At 38.7% G+C, this 19160-nt stretch overlaps 1 pseudogene; it reads left to right on the forward strand.

Moving 5' to 3' along the window:
• The first annotated feature begins 649 nt into the window (after positions 1-649).
• LOC111536025 lies at positions 650-17494 on the forward strand (annotated as a pseudogene).
• The last annotated feature ends 1666 nt before the right edge of the window (positions 17495-19160 follow it).

A 19160-nucleotide genomic window follows, 5' to 3' on the forward strand; every position in this document is an offset into this window, starting at 1 on the left:
TGGATCATATGATAATTCTATGCTTATATTTTAAGGAACTGCCAAACCATTTTCCACAGGGGCTGCACCATTTTACATTCCAAAAAGCAATGCATAAAGGTTCCAGGTTTTTGATATCCTTGCTGACAGTTAATATTTTCTGTTTATGTGTTATATATTTATAGTGTTTGAAATTCATTTGAGGGTCTTCGCTGTTAACAAAATGTTACAGGTTTTTTTCAAAGAGAACAATATGCTGTATTATAAAGAATCTCACATGTTACTTGATGCCTGTGATCTATTTTTTTTTTAGTAAAAAGAAGAACTTATCTCCACCCAGCCTCAGTCCACTACACCCACTCTTTGCTGTGTCAGGATGTTCAGGGGAGAAAAGGAGCTTGGCAGCTCTGTCCTGTGTTGAGCTGTGGTAGCCCATCACTGGGTTGTAAAGCACCTCTCCTCCTCCTCCTCCTTGGGAGAAATTTCACTGATTGACTCAGCCATCTGGATTTATTTTGGGTGTAATGTTGATGTAATTTTATTGAAATAACACTAGATAGAAAGTTAGGGGATGGATTCTCTAGCTGGTGAGAGTTTTGGGCAAATCAAGTACATAATTTCTGAGCCTTATTTTTTCTCTTAGGCAAGAAAACTGTAAATTTGGCAGCCCATGGGAGACCCTCGAAGCCTTGAATGTGGGTGTAGGACACCAGATTTCTACCACTCACTTTCTGATTATTTCCCTTGCACAAAGATCATGGCCCAAGTAGCAATGTCCACCCTGCCTGTTGAAGGTGAGAAGTCTTCAAAGAGCAGGATGGTGGTGACATTCCTCATGTCAGCTCTTGAGTCCATGGTGAGACCTTCTATTCTGACATTCCATAGTTGGGTAGGACTGGGCTGTAGATAAAGTTGATTTGTTTTTGTAGAGTATATAATTTTACGTTTTTTTAGTTTTAAGGAATAGTTTTTTTTTTGAATAGTAGTTACAGATTTAAGCCTTTCAAATCACATTTTATTACCATACTTCAAAATTTTTAGTTTTTATTTTATTTATTTATTTAGAGATGGAGTCTCGCTCTGTTGCCAGGCTAGAGTGCAGTGACGCGATCTTGGCTCACGGCAACCTCCAACTCCCTGGTTCAAGCAATTCCCCTGCCTCAGCCTCCCAAGTAGCTGGGATTACAGGCACATACCACCACACCCAGCTAATTTTTGTATTTTTAGTAGAGACAGGGACTTCACCATGTTGGCCATGAGGACCTCCATCTCCTGACCTAGTGATCCGCCCACCTCAGGCTCTCAAAGTGCTGGGATTACAGGTGTGAGCCACCACAGCTGGCCCAGGTTATTTAATTTTTACATTTAGTCTCAAATATTTTTCTATGATTATTTTAGGTAATCATTTGTTTTGCAACTGTTAACTTTGAAATTATGTATAATATTTTTGGTTATTCGGAATGAGTTTGTATACTAGAGAATGATGCTGGAGTTTTATTGTATCTATATGTAGAAGATTCCCAGAATTTGAGGCCATCAGGGCATCTTTACTCTTTTATATGTATGTTTTCTTCTGCTTACACATTCACTATTGCATTAACCACCTGTTTCCAAATTGTTTAGTGTTAGCTGTTTACTTTTTTTTTGTCTGTTTGTTTAAGACGGAGCCTCACCGTGTCACCCAGGCTAGAGTGCAGTGGTACGATCTCAGCTCACTGCAACCTCCACCTCCCAGGCTTAAGTGATTCTTCTGACTCAGCCTCCCTAGTAGCTGGGACTGCAGACATGTGCCAACACACCTGGCTAATTTTTTTTTTTTTTTGGTAGAAATGGGGTTTCACAGTGTTGGCCAGGCTGGTCTCGAACTCCTGAACTCAAGTGATCTGTCTACCTTGGCCTCCCAAAGTGCTGGGATTACAGGTGAGAGCCACCACACCTTGTCAATCTTTCCTTCAAAAAAAAGCCCATCATATGCATAATTACAATGAAATATTGAGGGCTGATTATATAGTTTTTATTTTTGTGTTGCTATCATAGTAGTTAACAGTTTATCATATTTTTATAGGTAGGTAGCTGGAAATAGTATTTATTTTAAAAAGTATCAGGCTAAGGTATTTTCTATTTTTCTTTTACTTTTTTTTTTTGAGTTGGGGTCTTACTCTGTTGTCCAGATGGGAATGCAGTGGTGTAATCATGACTTGCTGCAGCCTGGACATCCTGGGTTCGTGTTCTTCCCACCTCAGCTTCTGAGTAGCTGGGACTGCAGGCATGTGCTACCACATCTGGCTACTTTTTTTGAGTTTTAGTAGAGATGAGCTCTTACTATGTTGCCCAGGCTGGTCTCTAACTCTTGAGTTCAAGCGATTCTGCCTCAGCCTTTCAAAATCCTGAGATTACAGGCATGAGCCACTGTTCCTGGCCTAGCTAATTTTTAAGCTTTTTTATATAGATAGGGTTTCCTTATGTTGCCCAGGCTTGTTTCAAACTCCTGGGCTCAAGCAGTCTTTCTGCCTTGGCTTCCCAAAGTGTTGGGATTACAGATATGAGCCACCATGCATGGCCTTAGGTATTTTCTGACACATTAAATGTAAATATTTTAAGGAGGAGGAGCTATGCATTTTCTTCCTCTTAAGTGGTTGGAAGGTATTAGATAGTGCTTAACCTCACAGAGCTCTGTGTGACATAGTTTGTGGATGCTTTTTTTTTTTTTTTTTTTTTTGAGACACGATCTGACTCTTTCTTTTAGAATGGAGGGCAGTGGCATGGTCGTATCTCAGTGCAGCCTTGACCTCTTGGGTTCAAGTGATCTTCCTGCTTCAGCCTCCCAAAGTGCTGGGATTATAGGCTTGAGCCACTGTGCTTGGCCACCTGTTTTGTTTCCTTAAGTGGAAATTATTTTTGCATAATTAAAATTTGCATTAAAAATTGTTTTAAAAACTTGATAAAATTATCCCCTTAAAGATATTTTAGAATGGTTAGTGGTTATATGCTGTTATTTTATTAATGTGACTTGTTTCTGCCTTCTGATCATAAAACCAGCTGAAATTTGTGACTGTTAATGTTAAATAAAAATTTAGAGATGAAATGCTGTTCTGTTGTTGATAATAAAATAATTTTTTAAAATACAAATTTCTGCATAGAGTACCATAGGGTCATTTACGTCCTTACAATTTCTTTATAGTCCCTTTATCTTTAGCATAGGCATTTCACTATTCTCAGGCTTTATCTCTTCCTCCCCAGCATTAATAAGACCATTTCTCCTCCTATTCCTATTTGTATATTACACAGTATAATTAAAGGTATAGAAACTATTGAGTTCTTGACTGGCTTGTCAGAATGCTAAACAGACCTAGGCTGACTTCATCTCTTCCTTGGCTAGTAGACTTCTTTTATCTTATCCGTGGATAGTACATGAATCTTGATTTGCTCTTTCATAAACTGCCTTTGCTGACAGGATTGTTTAAGTGTGGATAGTGAAGCGAGAATGCACCCTCACTTACCACAAGGTAAGTAATAATAGTTCCTTACAGGAGAGCAGCCACAGCACATTTTCATGTAAGTGCAATGGAAGGAAATTACCGTGCCCTATCAGTCTTCACGCTGGGGTGCTGTTGGCTCACTTCTAGGCCACAAGTTCTCTAGCATAGCTTTATTATAGTTCAAAAGATTTCTGATCACCTTGTAGCTGCTAAATTAGTTACTGAAGATAAAATTTTAAAGCAATATTATGCAAAAATAATTTCCATTTAAGAAATTAGAGGGTGATTAGTGCACAAATCAAAAACAAATAGTGGGAAGCTTATAGTTTTCAACAAATGATACTGAGAAAATAGGATATTTGGTAAAAAATAAAAAAACTTCAATGCATAGTCCTCATCATGTGATGAGTTAAATTCTAGATGAGCAAAAATAGTTATACTAAGACACATTTTAAAACTAAATCAAAATATGTATAATTATTATGTAATTATTTAATTCCATAAATGGCTTTTCTATGCCTAAAATAAGTGATGTACTTGTATGGATCAGTAGGAAAATACACTAACACATTTGAAAAACAGGCAAAGGATATGATGATTTTCAGAAAATTATGCTACAGTGCTCTTTAATTTCAACACCACTCAGTGGAGTATGTTTATGATAGTAAGATACCCCTTTTCAAGGTTTCTGGAAAAGTTGCATGGTAGCATTTGCTAGGATATTATGAACCTTATTAGGAAGCAAATTTTAGTAAATTTTGAGTATATGGATTATTTACTCTCAATGTTTTTTTTTTCTTTTGGACTCTCGTGTCTCTGATTCTTTTGAGAAAGTCATTCAAGATGTACATATTTTGTTCCCAGTTTATTACAGTAGTGTTCTTTTTAAGAGGGAAAATTGGAATCACTGACCTTTGAAATAATGTTAGCACTAAATGAATTATGGTATATACATACAATGGAATACTATATACTCTATAACATTTTTAAAGAATATTTAATCCTAGAAATATACTTAGTAAAAGTCAGTAAGTACTCACCTAAATGTGATTCTGGCTATGTGTAGATGTGGGAGTACTTCTGGAGGAAGGAATTACGTAGTGAATGCTGTAACGTGAGTTCCAAACCCTTCTTTGAATACTGATGGCACTAATTTCCCCAGCTGCTGTGTTTGAGTCACCTTGCCCACCCTTGCCCCGAGGAGGGCCACATTGGCTTCTGAGCTCTTGGTGCAGCTGCATCCCTGTTCAGTGCTTCCCCTGTTCATTCCTGCCTGCCTCCCACCTCCAGGGTGCTGTTACTGACAGTGCTCCCCAGCAAGCGTGTGTAAAATCTGTGTCTATTTCTTGGAGAATCTGACCTATAATAGATTAAAAGGGATTTCTGCATTTTTTTCTTTTAAATTCTATGTTGTCTTTTGTTTAAAATCAGACAAAAATCTATTTAGGAAGAATAGTACCTTTAAAAATGCTGTTAGATTTGTGTTAGATTTTTTAATTCATCTAGCACAAATGGTGTTTTTAAATGTCTGCCTTTAACATGTTTGCTGTTTGTATTGTTTAAAGCACTTATTAAGTTTAAGGCCGAAGTGACCTGCATCACAGTTTACAAAACAGATGTGTTTGCCTTCAGAACTGAAGGATGGAGGACATAGTTTTTTCAGTACCACAAAGGATATTTAAATAGATTTCATAAAATATTGTAAGCATTTTTTTTTTTTTTTGACAGAGTCTTGCTCTGTCGCCAGGCTGGAGTGCAGTGGCATGATCTTGGCTCATTGCAGCCTCCACCTCCTGTGTTTGAGAGATTCCCCTGCCTCAGCCTCCTGAGTAGCTGGGACTACAGGCACACGCCACACACCCGGCTAATTTTTTGTAATTTACTAGAGTTGGGGTTTCACCATGTTGGCCAGGATGGTCTCAATCTCTTGACCTTCTGATTTGCCCCCCTCAGCCTCCCAGAGTGCTGGGATTACAGACATGAGTCACTGTGCTAGGCCAGCATTGTATTTTTATCATTTTTTATTGTATTAATTCTAAACCTAAATCTTTATATATATGTCATTTTCTTCTAAAGCAGAATGAGGTTTAAACTATAAAAGATTTCCTCCCTCCCTCCCTCCCTCCCTTCCTTCCTTCCTTTTTTTTTTTTTGAGACAGAGTCTCACTCTGTTGCCTAGGCTGGAGTGCAGTAGCATGGTCTTGGCTCACTGCAACCTCTGCTTCCTGAGTTCAAGCAGTTCTCCTGCCTCAGCCTTCTGAGTAGCTGGGATTACAGGCGTGTACCACCATACCCAGCTAATTTTTTTGTATTATTACTAGGGACGGTGTTTTACCATGTTGGTCAGGCTGGTCTCAGACTTCCTGACCTCAAATGATCCACCCACCTTGCTCTCCCAAAGTGTTGGGATTATGGGTGTGAGCCACCGTGCCCAGACTGAACTGTAAAGGACCTTCTGAAATGTTCATGGAGACATTTCAAAATACTCAAAAGGAATCACAGTAGTGGTAACATGGCGGGGTAAATACTGAAGAGTTAAGAAAAATGGAAAGTGTTAATTGTATGGGGTTTCTTTCTTGGTTTTACTCTGGATTAATGAGACACATTAGAGAGAAGGAAGAAAGTAGAGAAATTTTGAATAGATTAAAAGTTCTTACTCAGATAATGAGTTCTTTTCTAAGTAAATATTTGGTGTATTGAAAACAAGAAATTCACTTTGCAAATGATTTTGTTTAAGGAAGATGCAAAATTAAACAGTTCTCCTCAACTCACTCAGTGGAATCACCTTATCAGAATCTTCAGTGGGTTTTGTAATCCTCATTTAGAGAACGGTTGAGCTTATTTGACATTGGAACATGGTCTTAAAATTCACCATAGGGTGTTAGTACTTACGACCTTTCACAGTGTGACAGTTTTCCTATCTTCGTGTAACTGAACACTATCGATAAAGTTTCATGTTAACTGAGTGGTACAGCATTTTCTTAAAAACATGGAAAGGAAACAGAAAGGTAGGGTGCCTATAGGCACAGAATACATACAGGCATACCTCATTTTTTGAGCCCTGCAGATACTGCAGTTTTTACAAATTGAAGATTTGTGGCAACGTTGTGTCAATCAAGTCTGTTGTGCCATTTTTTCAACAGTGTGTGCTTGCTTTGGTTCTCTGTGTCACATTTGGTAACTCTTTCCAATATTTCAAACTTTTTCATGATTGTTATATGTACTGTGGTGAGCTGAGATCAGTGAGCTTTGATGTTACTGTTGTAATTGTTTTGGGACTCCATGAACGCACCCATATGAGATGGCAAACCTAATTGTTGAATGTTGTGTGTTCCCATCATTTTCTCTCCTAAGGCCTCCCTAGTCCCTGAGGCACAATATTGAAATGAGGCCAGTTAGTAGCCCTCAAGTGGCCTCTAAGTGTTCAAGTAAAAGAATAGTTGCAGGCTGCTCACTTTAAATCGAAAGCTAAAAATGATGAAGCTTAGTGAGGAAGACATGGTGGCAGCTGAGAAAGGTTGAAAGCTAGGCCAGTTTGCCAGGTGGTGGGTGCACAGGAGAAATTATCAAAAGAGATGAGAAGTGCTGCTCCAGTGAACACACAAATGATAAAAAAGCAAAACAGCCTTATTGCTGATATGGAGAAACTTTGGGTGGTCTGGATAGAAGATCAGACCAGCCACAATATTCCTGAAAGTCAAAGCTTAATCCAGATCAAGGCCTTAACTCCCGTTAATTCTGTGATGGCTGGGAGAGGTGAGTAAGCTGCAAGAGAAAAGCTGGAAGCTAGCAGAGGTTGGTTCGTGAATTTTGAAGAAAGACACAGTCTCTATAATGTAAAAGTGCAAGGTGAAGCCTCAAGTGCTTGATGTAGAAACCACGAGTTCTCCAGAATATCTTGCTGAGATAATTCATGGAGATGGCTACGCTTAAGAAACAAATTTTTAATGTAGACAAAATAGCCTTATATTGGAAGATGCCATCTAAGATTTTGCTAGCTAGAGAGAATTCCATTGCTGGCTTCAAAGCTTCAAAGGACAGACTGAGACTCTTGTTAGGGGCTAGTGCAGCTAGTGACTTTAGTTGAAGCCAGTGCTCATTTATCATTCCAAAAATTCTAGGGCCCTTAAGAGCTATGGTAAGTCTGCTCTGCATGTGCTCTGTCAGTGGAACAATAAAGCCTGGATGACAGCACATCTCTTTATAGCATTGTTCACTGAATATTTTAAGCCTACTTTTGAGACCTACTGCCCAGGAAAAAAAATTCCTTTCAAAATATTACTGCTCATCGGCACTGCACCCAGTCACTCTGAGAGCCCTGATGGAGGTATACAAGGAGATGAATGTCCTTTTCATGCCTGCTAATGTAGCATCCATTATGCAGCCCATAGATCTAGGAGTAATTTCAACTTTCAAGCCTTAGGATTATTACTATCTTTTTGTTTTTTGAGAAGATCATCTCACTGTCACTCAGACTGGAGTGCAGTGGCAAATCACAATTCACGGAAGCCTCAATCTCTTCAGGCTCAGGTGGTCCTCCCACTTCAGCCTGCTGAATAGCTGGGACCACAGGTGATGCACCAGCCTGCCCAGCTAATTTTTGTTATTTTTTTGTAGAGGTGTTTCGTTTCCATGTTGCCTAGGCTGGTCTCAAACTTCTGGGCTCAAGTGAGCCGCCCACCTTGTCCTTCTTCAGTTTGAGATTACAGGTGTGAGCCACTGCACTCAGCCTTCAAGTTTTATTCTTTAAGGAATACACTTCGTAAGGCTGTATCTGCCACACATGGTGATTCCTCTGATGAATCTGGGCAAAGTAAATTAAAAATCTTCTGGAAAGGATTCACTGTTTTCGGTGCCATTAGGAACATTTGTGATTCATGGGAATAGACCAAAATATAACAGGAATGTGGAAGAAGTTGATTCCATCCCTCATGGATAACTTTAAGGGATTCAAGATTTCAGTGGAGAAAGAAACTGCCGATGTGGTGGAAATAGCAAGCGAACTACAATTAGAAGTGGAACCTTCAGATGCGACTACACTGCTTCCATTTTATCATCAAATGTGAACAGATAAGGAGTTGCTTCTTATGATGAGCAAAGAAAGGGATCTCTGAAATGAAATCTATTCCTGGTGAAGATGCTGTAAATATTGTTGAAACGACAACAGAAGATTTCGAATATTGTGTAAACTTCATAAAGCAATGGCAGGCTTTCAGAGAACTGACTCCAATTTGGAAAGAAGTTCCACTGTGTGTAAAATGCTATTCAATAGCATGACACCACTGAGAGATCTTTCATGAAAGAAAGATTCAATGTAACTTTTAAATGCATTGGGAAACCAACAAATTTATGTGACTTCACTTTATACTTGCATGATTGTGGTGGTCTGGAATTGAACCTACAATATCTTCTACAGATGCATATATGCCACTAAGGTATAAACTTGAATTTCTGTTGTCAGATTAGATTCAGTTCATAATAAATTGAGATTACCAGTGAATAAAAAGTTTTGTTAATTCACTAATTTTAATTCCCACTAGAATTTTAACTTCTTTAAAAAACTATCCTCTGCCACTGTATCCCTCCCCCAACCTCCTGTGTTATAATCTTCCAAGCTTTTATGGTAGTAACCTATTTTTAAAATTTTGTCAATAGTGTAATTTTGAGAAATGTTAAGGCCTTGATTATTAGTGTATGTTTCTTTATACTAATAATGCTGTTTTGATTGTGTATGTATCAGCTGCCCTCTGTCCTACAGATACCATAACCCTGTCAGTAGCTATGTTTATTCTCCTCATCCTGTGCTGCCTGGCTTACGTGGTTCTCCGGTGATTATAACTAAGTATTAGGGGAGTTGTCCTCAGTTGTGAGTTGTAGTCCTTGCCCATCGGTATGTGTACTTTGTTTACATTGATAATAATTTGATACCATGAAGAATGGTTTTTCTAACCTAATTCTCAAATACCTCTTAATTTTTTGCAATAGTGTTTTCTGAAACATAATCCATAGGTTCATGAGGCAGTTGTAGAAATTCTTCAGGAGAATTCTAAGCTCTTTTCTGGGATTTAGAGAAGTGCTGTTGAATAGAACTAGATATAATGTGAGTCATTCACGTGATTTAAACTTTCTAGTTATGACATTAGAGAAGAATACAGAGAAACTTGTGAAAATCATTTTAGTGGTAACTTTAACTTAATATATCTAAAATATTTCAACATGTAATCAAAATGGAAATTATTGAGATATTTAGAATACTTTTTTGTATCAAGTTTTCAAAAGTCAGTGTGTATTGTACACTTACAGAACATCTGAGTTTGGACTGGTCACATTCCAAGTGTCACATGTGTTTAGTGGCTATCGTGCTGGACTTTGTAAGCCTAGAATTTGTTTTCTGATGATAATCTTCCCGTGTTTAAATTTGTAGCCAATAAATTGCTCTTATTTTAGGTTTTTATTTTAAAAGCACTCTGTAAAATCTTCCCCCCCCCTTTTTTTTAAACAGGGTCTCTTTCTGCGACCCCAGCTGGAGTGTACTGGTGCAATTATAGCTCATTATAACTTTAAACTCTTGGACACAAGGAGTCCTCTTGCCTCAGCTTCCAGAGTAGCTAGGACTACAGATGTGCACTGCCATACCTAACTAATTTTATTTATCTTTTTTGTAGGGATGAGTTTTTCATATGTTGCTTAAGCTGGTCTTTAACTCCTGGGCTCAGACAATTCTGCCCCAGCCTCCCAAAGTTGTGGAATTATAGGTGTGAGCCACCTCACTTGATGTATTACTTGTTTGTATAACAAATCACACATTTAGAATACAGGAAAAATTATTTTGACTAAAAGCCAAGTAAAAAGATAATAGATAATGGCTATGCATCTTTTTATTATTTTTTACAGGCGTTGAAGAAGAAGAAAAGGTTGCAAAGATGTGTAAAATGAAGTCTGCAATCCAGGTGTATCAGATGGTGTACATGCTGTAGAAATGGCAACCCTCAGAAAAACAGTTGAGGACTTTTTCTGCTTTTTCTATGGTAAGAGCAATATACTTAAATTTTCTAAAAGATACATGATGTAATTGTGGTATGCCATTGATTTAACAGTCATGTAACACACATTTTCACAAACTGAATGAATGAGGAATAACCTTACTTTCCACTTGCATTTTGAAGGAACCCAAGAAGAAATATGCCAGGGTAGGACGATCTTAAAGAAAGACAATAGTGCAAGAAATCAGCATTGCTCTCTCCTTTTGTGTAGTTTTTGATGTCAAATATTTAACATACTTTTCATTTTGGCCCTTTGGATTGGTGTTAGGTTTAGAACTTCTTACATGGGTATAGGGTGCTGTCGTATTAGCTAATTTTAAAATCACACATTACAACAGATTATGTATGCCTTTATTAAACCACAATCAGTAATGATTTTGTTTTTTCTGTGTTTTTTATTATACTTTAAGTTCTAGGGTACATGTGCACAACGTGCAGGTTTGTTACATATGTATACTTGTGCCATGTTGGTGTGCTGCACCCATCAACTCGTCAGCACCCATCAATTCATCATTTACATCAGCTATAACTCCCAAAGCAATCCCTTCCCCCACCCCCCATGATAGGCCCCGGTGTGTGATGTTCCCCTTCCAGAGACCGAGTGATCTCATTGTTCAGTTCCCACCCATGAGTGAGAACATGCGGTGTTTGGTTTTCTGTTCTTGCGATAGTTTGCTGAAAATGATGGTTTCCAGCTGCATCCATGTCCCTACAAAGGACACGAACTCATCCTTTTTTATGGCTGCATAGTATTCCATGGTGTATATGTGCCACATTTTCTTAATCCAGTCTGTCACTGATGGACATTTGGGTTGATTCCAAGTCTTTGCTATTGTGAATAGTGCCGCAATAAACATACGGGTGTATGTGTCTTTATAGCAGCATGAATTATAATCCTTTGGGTAATACCCAGTAATGGGATGGCTGGATCAAATGGTATTTCTAGTTCTAGATCCTTGAGGAATCGCCATAGTGTTTTCCACAATGGTTGAACCAGTTTACAATCCCACCAACAGTGTAAAAGTGTTTCTATTTCTCCACATCCTCTCCAGCACTTGTTGTTTCCTGACTGTTTAATGATTGCCATTCTAACTGGTGTGAGATGGTATCTCATTGTGGTTTTGATTTGCGTTTCTCTGATGGCCAGTGATGACGAGCATTTTTTCATGTGCCTGTTGGCTGTATGAATGTCTTCTTTTGAGAAATGTCTATTCATATCCTTTGCCCACTCTTTGATGGGGTTGTTTGTTTTTTTCTCATAAATTTGTTTGAGTTCTTTGTAGGTTCTGGATACTAGCCCTTTGTCAGATGAGTAGATTGCAAAAATTTTCTCCCATTCTGTAGGTTGCCTGTTCACTCTGATGGTAGTTTCTTTTGCTGTGCAGAAGCTCTTTAGTTTCATTAGATTCCATGTGTCAATTATGGCTTTCGTTGCCATTGCTTTTGGCATTTTAGACATGAAGTTCTTGTCCATGCCTATGTCCTGAATGGTATCACCTAGGTTTTCTTCTAGGGTTTTTATGGTTTTAGGTCTAACATTTAAGTCTCTAATCCATCTTGAATTAATTTTCGTGTAAGGAGTAAGGAAAGGATCCAGTTTCAGCTTTCTACTTATGGCTAGCCAATTTTCCTGGCACCATTTATTAAATGGGGAATCCTTTCCCCATTTCTTGTTTTTGTCAGGTTTGTCAAAGATCAGATGGCTGTAGATGTGTGGTATTATTTCTGAGGGCTCTGTTCTGTTCCATTGGTCTATATCTCTGTTTTGGTACCAGTGCCATGCTGTTTTGGTTACTGTAGCCTTGTAGTACAGTTTGAAGTCAGGTAGCGTGATGCCTCCAGCTTTGTCCTTTTGACTTAGGATTGTCTTGGCAATGCGGGGTCTTTCTTGGTTCCATACGAACTTTAAAGTAGTTTCTTCCAATTCTGTGAAGAAAGTCATTGTTAGCTTAATGGGGATGGCATTTAATCAGTAGATTACCTTGGGCAGTATGGCCATTTTCACGATATTGATTCTTCCTATCCATGAGCATGGTATGTTCTTCCATTTATTTGTGTCCTCTTTTATTTCACTGAGCAGTGGTTTGTAGTTCTCCTTGAAGAGGTCCTTTACGTCCCTTGTAAGTTGGATTCCTAGGTATTTTATTCTCTTTGAAGCAATTGTGAATGGAAGTTCATTTGTGATTTGTTTGTTTGTTACTGGTGTATAAGAATGCTTGTGATTTTTGCTCATTGATTTTGTATCCTGAAACATTGCTGAAGTTGCTTATCAGTTTAAGAAGATTTTGGGCTGAGATGATGGGGTTTTCTAAATATAGAATCATGTCATCTGCAAACAGGGACAATTTGAGTTCTTCTTTTCCTAACTGAATACCCTTGATTTCTTTCTCTTGCCTGATTGGTCTTAGCCAGAACTTCCAACACTATGTTGAATAGGAGTAGTGAGAGGGGCATCCCTGTCTTGTGCCAGTTTTCAAAGGGAATGCTTCCAGTTTTTGCCCATTCAGTATGATATTAGCTGTGGGTTTGTCATAAATAGCTCTTGTTATTTTGAGATACATTCCATCAATACCGAATTTATTGAGAGTTTTTGGCATGAAGGACAGTTGAATTTTGTCAAAGGCCTTTTCTGCGTCTATTGAGATAATCGTGTGGTTTTTGTCTTTGGTTCTGTTTATATGCTGGATTATATTTATTGATTTGCGTGTGTTGAACCAGCCTTGCATTCCCAGGGATGAAGCCCACTTGATCATGGTGGATAAGCTTTTTGATGTGCTGCTGGATTGGGTTTGCCAGTATTTTCTTGAGGATTTTTGCATCGATGTTCATCAGGGAGATTGGTCTAAAATTCTCTTTTTTTGTTGTGTCTCTGCCAGGCTTTGGTATCAGGATGATATTGGCCTCATAAAATGAGTTAGGGAGGATTCCCTCTTTTTCTATTGATTGAAATAGTTTCAGAAGGAATGGTATCAACTCCTCCTTGTACCTCTGGTAGAATTCGGCTGTGAATCTGTCTGGTCCTGGACTGTTTTTGGTTGGTAGACTATTAATTATTGCCTCAATTTCAGAGCCTGCTATTGCTCTATTCAGGGGTTCAACTTCTTTTGGTTTAGTCTTGGGAGAGTGTAAGTGACCAGGAAATTATCCGTTTCTTCTAGGTTGTCTAGATGATTTGCGTAGAGGTGTTTATAGTATTCTCTGATGGTAGTTTGTATTTCTGTGGGGTCGGTGGTGATATCCCTTTTATCATTTTTTATTGCATCTATTTGATTCTTCTCTCTTTTCTTCTTTCTTAGTCTTGCTAGCCATCTATCCATTTTGTTGATCTTTTCAAACAACCAGCTCCTGGATTCATTGATTTTTTGGAGGGCTTTTTGTGTCTCTGTCTCCTTCAGTCCTGCTTGATCTTAGTTATTTCTTGCCTTCTGCTAGCTTTTTAATGTGCTTGCTCTTGCTTCTCTAGTTCTTTTAATTGTGATGTTAGGGTGTCAGTTTTAGATCTTTCCAGCTTTCTCTTGTGGGCATTTAGTGCTATAAATTTCCCTCTACACACTGCTTTAAATGTGTCCCAGAGATTCTGGTATGTTGTATCTTTGTTCTCATTGGTTTCAGAGAACATCTTTGTTTCTGTCTTCATTTCGTTATGTACCCAGTAGTCATTCAGGAGCAGGTTGTTCAGTTTCCATGTAGTTGAGCAGTTTTAATTGTTTTTCTTAGTCCTGAGTTCTAGTTTGATTGCCCTGTGGTCTGAGAGACAGTTTGTTATAATTTCTGTTCTTTTACATTTGCTAAGGAGTGCTTTACTTCCAACTATGTGGTCAATTTCGGAATAAGTGCAATGTGGTGCTGAGAAGAATGTATATTCTGCTTATTTGGGGTGGAGAGTTCTGTAGATATCTACTAGGTCTGCTTGGTGTAGAGTTGAGTTCATTTCCTGGATATCCTTGGTAACATTCTGTCTCGTTGATCTGTCTAATGTTGATAGTGGGGTGTTGAAGTCTCCCATTATTATTGTATGGGAGTCTAAGTCTCTTTGTAAGTCTCTAAGGACTTGCTTTATGAATCTGGGTGCTCCTGTATTGGGCGCATATATATATAGGATAGTTAGCTCTTCCTGTTGAATTGATCCCTTTACCATTATGTAATGGCCTTCTTTGTCTCTTTTGATCTTTGATGGTTTAAAGTCTGTTTTATCAGAGACTAGTATTGCAACCCCTGCTTTTTTTTTGTTCTCCATTTGCTTGGTAGATCTTCCTCCATCCCTTTATTTTTAGCCTATGTATGTCTCTGCATGTGAGATGGGTCTCCCGAATACAGCAAACTGATGGGTCTGGACTCTTTATCCAATTTGCCAGTCTGTATCTTTTAATTGGACCATTTAGTCCATTTACATTTAAGGTTAATATTGTTATGTGTGAACTTGATCCTGTCATCGTGGTATTAGCTGGTTATTTTGCTTGTTAGTTGATGCAGTTTCTTCCTAGCATCTATGGTCTTTACATTTTGGCATGTTTTTGCAATGGCTGATACCAGTTATTCCTTTCCATGTTTAGTGCTTCCTTCAGGATCTCTTGTAGGGCAGGCCTGGTGGTGACAAAATCTAAGCATTTGCTTGTCTGTAAAGGATTTTATTTCTCCTTCACTGATGAAACTTAGTTTGGCTGGATATGAAATTCTGGTTTGAAAATTCTTTTCTTTAAGAATGTAGAATATTGGCCCCCATTCTCTTCTGGCTTGTAGAGTTTCTGCCGAGAGATCTGCTGTTAGTCCGATGGGCTTCCCTTTGTGGGTAACCCGACCTTTCTCTCTGGTTGCCCTTAACATTTTTTCCTTCATTTTAACTTTGGTGAATCTGACAATTATGTGTCTTGGTGTTGCTCTTCTCAAGGAGTGTCTTTGTGGCGTTCTTTGTATTTCCTGAATTTGAATGTTGGCCTGCCTTACTAGGTTGGGGAAGTTCTCCTGGATGGTATCCTGAAGAGTGTTTTCCAACTTAGTTCTGTTTTCCCCCTCACTTTCAGGCACACCAATCAGACGTAGATTTGGTCTTTTCACATAATCCCATATTTCTTGGATGCTTTGTTCATTTCTTTTTCCTTTTTTCTCTCTAGACTTCTCGTTTCATTTTCATTCATTTGATCTTCAATCATTGATACTGTTTCTTCCAGTTGATCTAGTCAGTTACTGAAGCTTGTGCATTTGTTACCTATTTCTCATGTCATGGTTTTTATCTCTGTCAGCTTGTTTATGGCCTTCTCTGCATTGATTATTCTAGTTATCCATTCTTCCATTCTTTTTTCAAGATTTTTAGTTTCTTTGCGCTGAGTATGTAGTTCCTCCTTTAGCTCTGAGAAGTTTGATCAACTGAAGCCTTCTTCTCTCAACTTGTCAAAGTCATTCTCCATCGAGCTTTGATCTGTTTCTGGCGATGAGCTGCATTCCTTTGGAGGGGGAGATGTACTCTGATTTTTTGAATTTTTTGAATTTCTAGCCTTTCTGCCCTGCTTTTTCCCCATCTTTGTGGTTTTATCTGCCTTTGGTCTTTGATGCTGGTGATATACTGATGGGGTTTTGGTGTGGGTGTCCTTTCTGTTGGTTAGTTTTCCTTCTAACAGTCAGGACCCTCAGCTATAGGTCTGTTGGAGATTGCTTGAGGTCCACTCCAGACCCTGTTTGCCTGGGTATCAGCAGCAGAGGCTGCAGAAGATAGAATATTGCTGAACAGCGAGTGCTGCTGTCTGATTCTTGCTCTGGAAGCTTTGTCTCAGGGGTGTACCCAGCTATGTGAGGTGTGAGGTGTTGGTCTGCACCTAGTCAGGGATGTCCCCTGGTTAGGTTACTCAGGGGTCAGGGACCCACTTAAGCAGGCAGACTGTCTGTTCTCAGATCTCAACCTCCATGCTGGGAGATCCACTGCTCTCTTCAAAGCTGTCAGACAGGGTCATTAACATCTGCAGAGGTTTCTGCTGCTTTTTTTTGTTTTTTTTTTTTTTTTTTTTTTTTTTTTTGCTATGCCCTGTCCCCAGAGGTAGAGTCTACAGAGACAGGCAGACCTCCTGGAGCTGTGGTGGGCTCCACCCAGTTCAAGCTTCCTGGCTGCTTTGTTTACCTACTTAAGTCTCAGCAATGGCAGACACTCCTCCCCCAGCCTTGCTGCCGCCTTACAGTTAGATCTCAGACTGCTGTGCTAGCACTGAGGGAGGCTCCCTGGGCATGGGACCCTCTGGGCCAGGTGTGGGATATAATCTCCTGGTGTGCTAAGACCCTTGGTAAAGCTCAGTATTAGGGTGGGAGTTACCCAATTTTCCAGGTGTCGTGTGTCTCAGTGTCTAAAGGGATTCCCTTCCCCATTGCACTTCCCAGGTGAGGCGATTCCTCGCCCTGCTTCAGCTCTTGCTGGTTGGGCTGCACCAGCTGACCAGCACCAATTGTCCGGCACTTCCCAGTGAGACGAACCCGGTACCTCAGTTGAAAATGCAGAGATCACCCGTCTTCTGTGTCTCTCGTGCTGGGAGCTGGAGGCTGGAGCTGTTCTTATTTGGCCATCTTGCTCGCACCGATTTTGTTTTTTAATCTTATCATTTAATGACATTTATCTGCCTTTCACCTCCCCCAGGGAAAGTTTAGAAAAATCCACAGTGGTACCTGTACCATGTGAGAAGATGCTATGAGACCAGTCAGCTGTGGTAGTACAGGGGCTTCCAGAAGATGTTGCCTTTAAACATCCTGAGAATTATTACCTTGCAGCCCTAAAATAGATTTTCGAGAACACAGCAGGGATTTCATTTATAATTAAGAGGTGAGGTGCTTTCTCCCTTTGTGCCCATCAATGGTTTAGTCATATAAATTTAAATATTCAGCTTATGTTAAATTCTTGGTTAGCAAAAGTCATTTAAATTTATGCTGTTAATCATTCTGTGTATTAATGTTTAGTTTTATTATGTTTTGTTTTATTGCAGACCTTTCTTAGGGCCAAAGAAACATCTAGGTTAATGATTGCTTTGCTTCCTTGATAGCTGACTGGCTTCGTAATCCCGTTTTGCTAGATTTCAATACACGTTAGTGGTGTCTCCTTTATTTTCTATGAGAATATGATGTAAGACATTTTCAGATGGGCTGCTTAGATGTTTACATAATCCAAGAAAGGTTCGTTGAGCTGAAAAAGTAGAGACTTATTTTTTGTTTTCAGCACTATTTGTTGTTTTCTATGTAAGATCATAGATCTGCCCTCACTTCCCAGCATTACGAGTAGGATTAATTGACCTAATGTCACTGAATAAGCAAGGCATTATTGGGCACAGCATTGGGTTAGGAGGGGATACATAACTCTATATAAGCATTACGACTTTAGAGTGCTGGGAGTCTAATGGAAGAGAGGAAAGTTCATAAAATGACCATGGCAAGAGCCTCACATCCCTACTGTAAGAATAGTTCTGAGAAAGTGCTGCGGTGTTCATTAGAGGTTGGATTCCTTTATAGTTCAGGAAGATTTTCATGAGGAAGAGGGAATTTAGATGAGCCCTTGGAGGATGAGAAGGATTTCAATTTCATTTAGGGAAGTCTAGACATTTCATTTGAAGAGAAAAAATGATTAAGAGTGGTACCCTTTGGAGCCAGAATTTTTTTAGACTTTTCAAAGTAAATAACCAGTATCATTGGCATATTCTTTACAATGTAAGGATGAAAGAGAAAATAGTATGTACATAAACACACCCAGTTTTTTTTCTGTTTACCTTTGTTTTATTCTCATTGTAGTGAAAAGGTTAATTTTTAGCACCTTTATGGAGGTATAATTGATGCACTATAAAATTCACCTATTTCAAGTATATAATTCACTGATAGTAAGTTTACAGTCTTAAAATTTTTTAGAAAGATTTCACAGACATCACAATCTAATTTTAGGATACTTTCATTATCCCTATCTCTGTTATTTCATGAATTATGGTATAGAAATGGAATACATAGTGTGTTTACTATTGAAATTAGCTTTTTTCACTGAGCATAATTCACTTAACACTCATTGGGCTTGTTGAGTGTATCAGTAGTTACTTTTTATTGCTGAGTGTTAAATATTCTATTATATGAATATACTGTCTGTTTATCCAATCATCACTTGATAGATATTTCTGTTTTTTTCATTTTCTGCTATTAAGAATAATGCTACAGTGAACGTACTTTAACAAGTTTTTGTCTGGACGTATACCTTAGTATCTCTTATATATATACCTAGGAGAGTAATTACTAAGAAGTGGGTAAATTTACACTGAACTGTTAAGAAACTGACCAGCTGTTTTCCAGAGTAGCTGTACCGTTTTCTATTCTATCAGCACATTATGAAGGTTGCAGTTTCTTTACATTGCTGCCAACTTACTGTCTTCTTGATGTTAGCCATCTTAATAGGTATGAAATGGTATCTCATTTTGGTATGTTTTTTTGTTTTTATTTCTCTAGTAACTACCAATGTTGTGTTATCTTTTAGTTGTTTTGGATTTTTTTTTGGATTCTTTTTGTTTTTTTGAGACAGGGTCTCGCTGTGTCACTCAGGCTGGAGTGCAGCTCAGTGCATCCTCAACCTCCCTGGCTCAGGTGATCTTCCTGCCTAAGCTCTGGAGTAACTGAGACTACAAGTGTACACCATTATACCTGGCTAATTTTAAAA

Source organism: Piliocolobus tephrosceles, chromosome 9 (assembly GCF_002776525.5).
Source record: "Piliocolobus tephrosceles isolate RC106 chromosome 9, ASM277652v3, whole genome shotgun sequence".
Taxonomy (NCBI): domain Eukaryota; kingdom Metazoa; phylum Chordata; class Mammalia; order Primates; family Cercopithecidae; genus Piliocolobus; species Piliocolobus tephrosceles.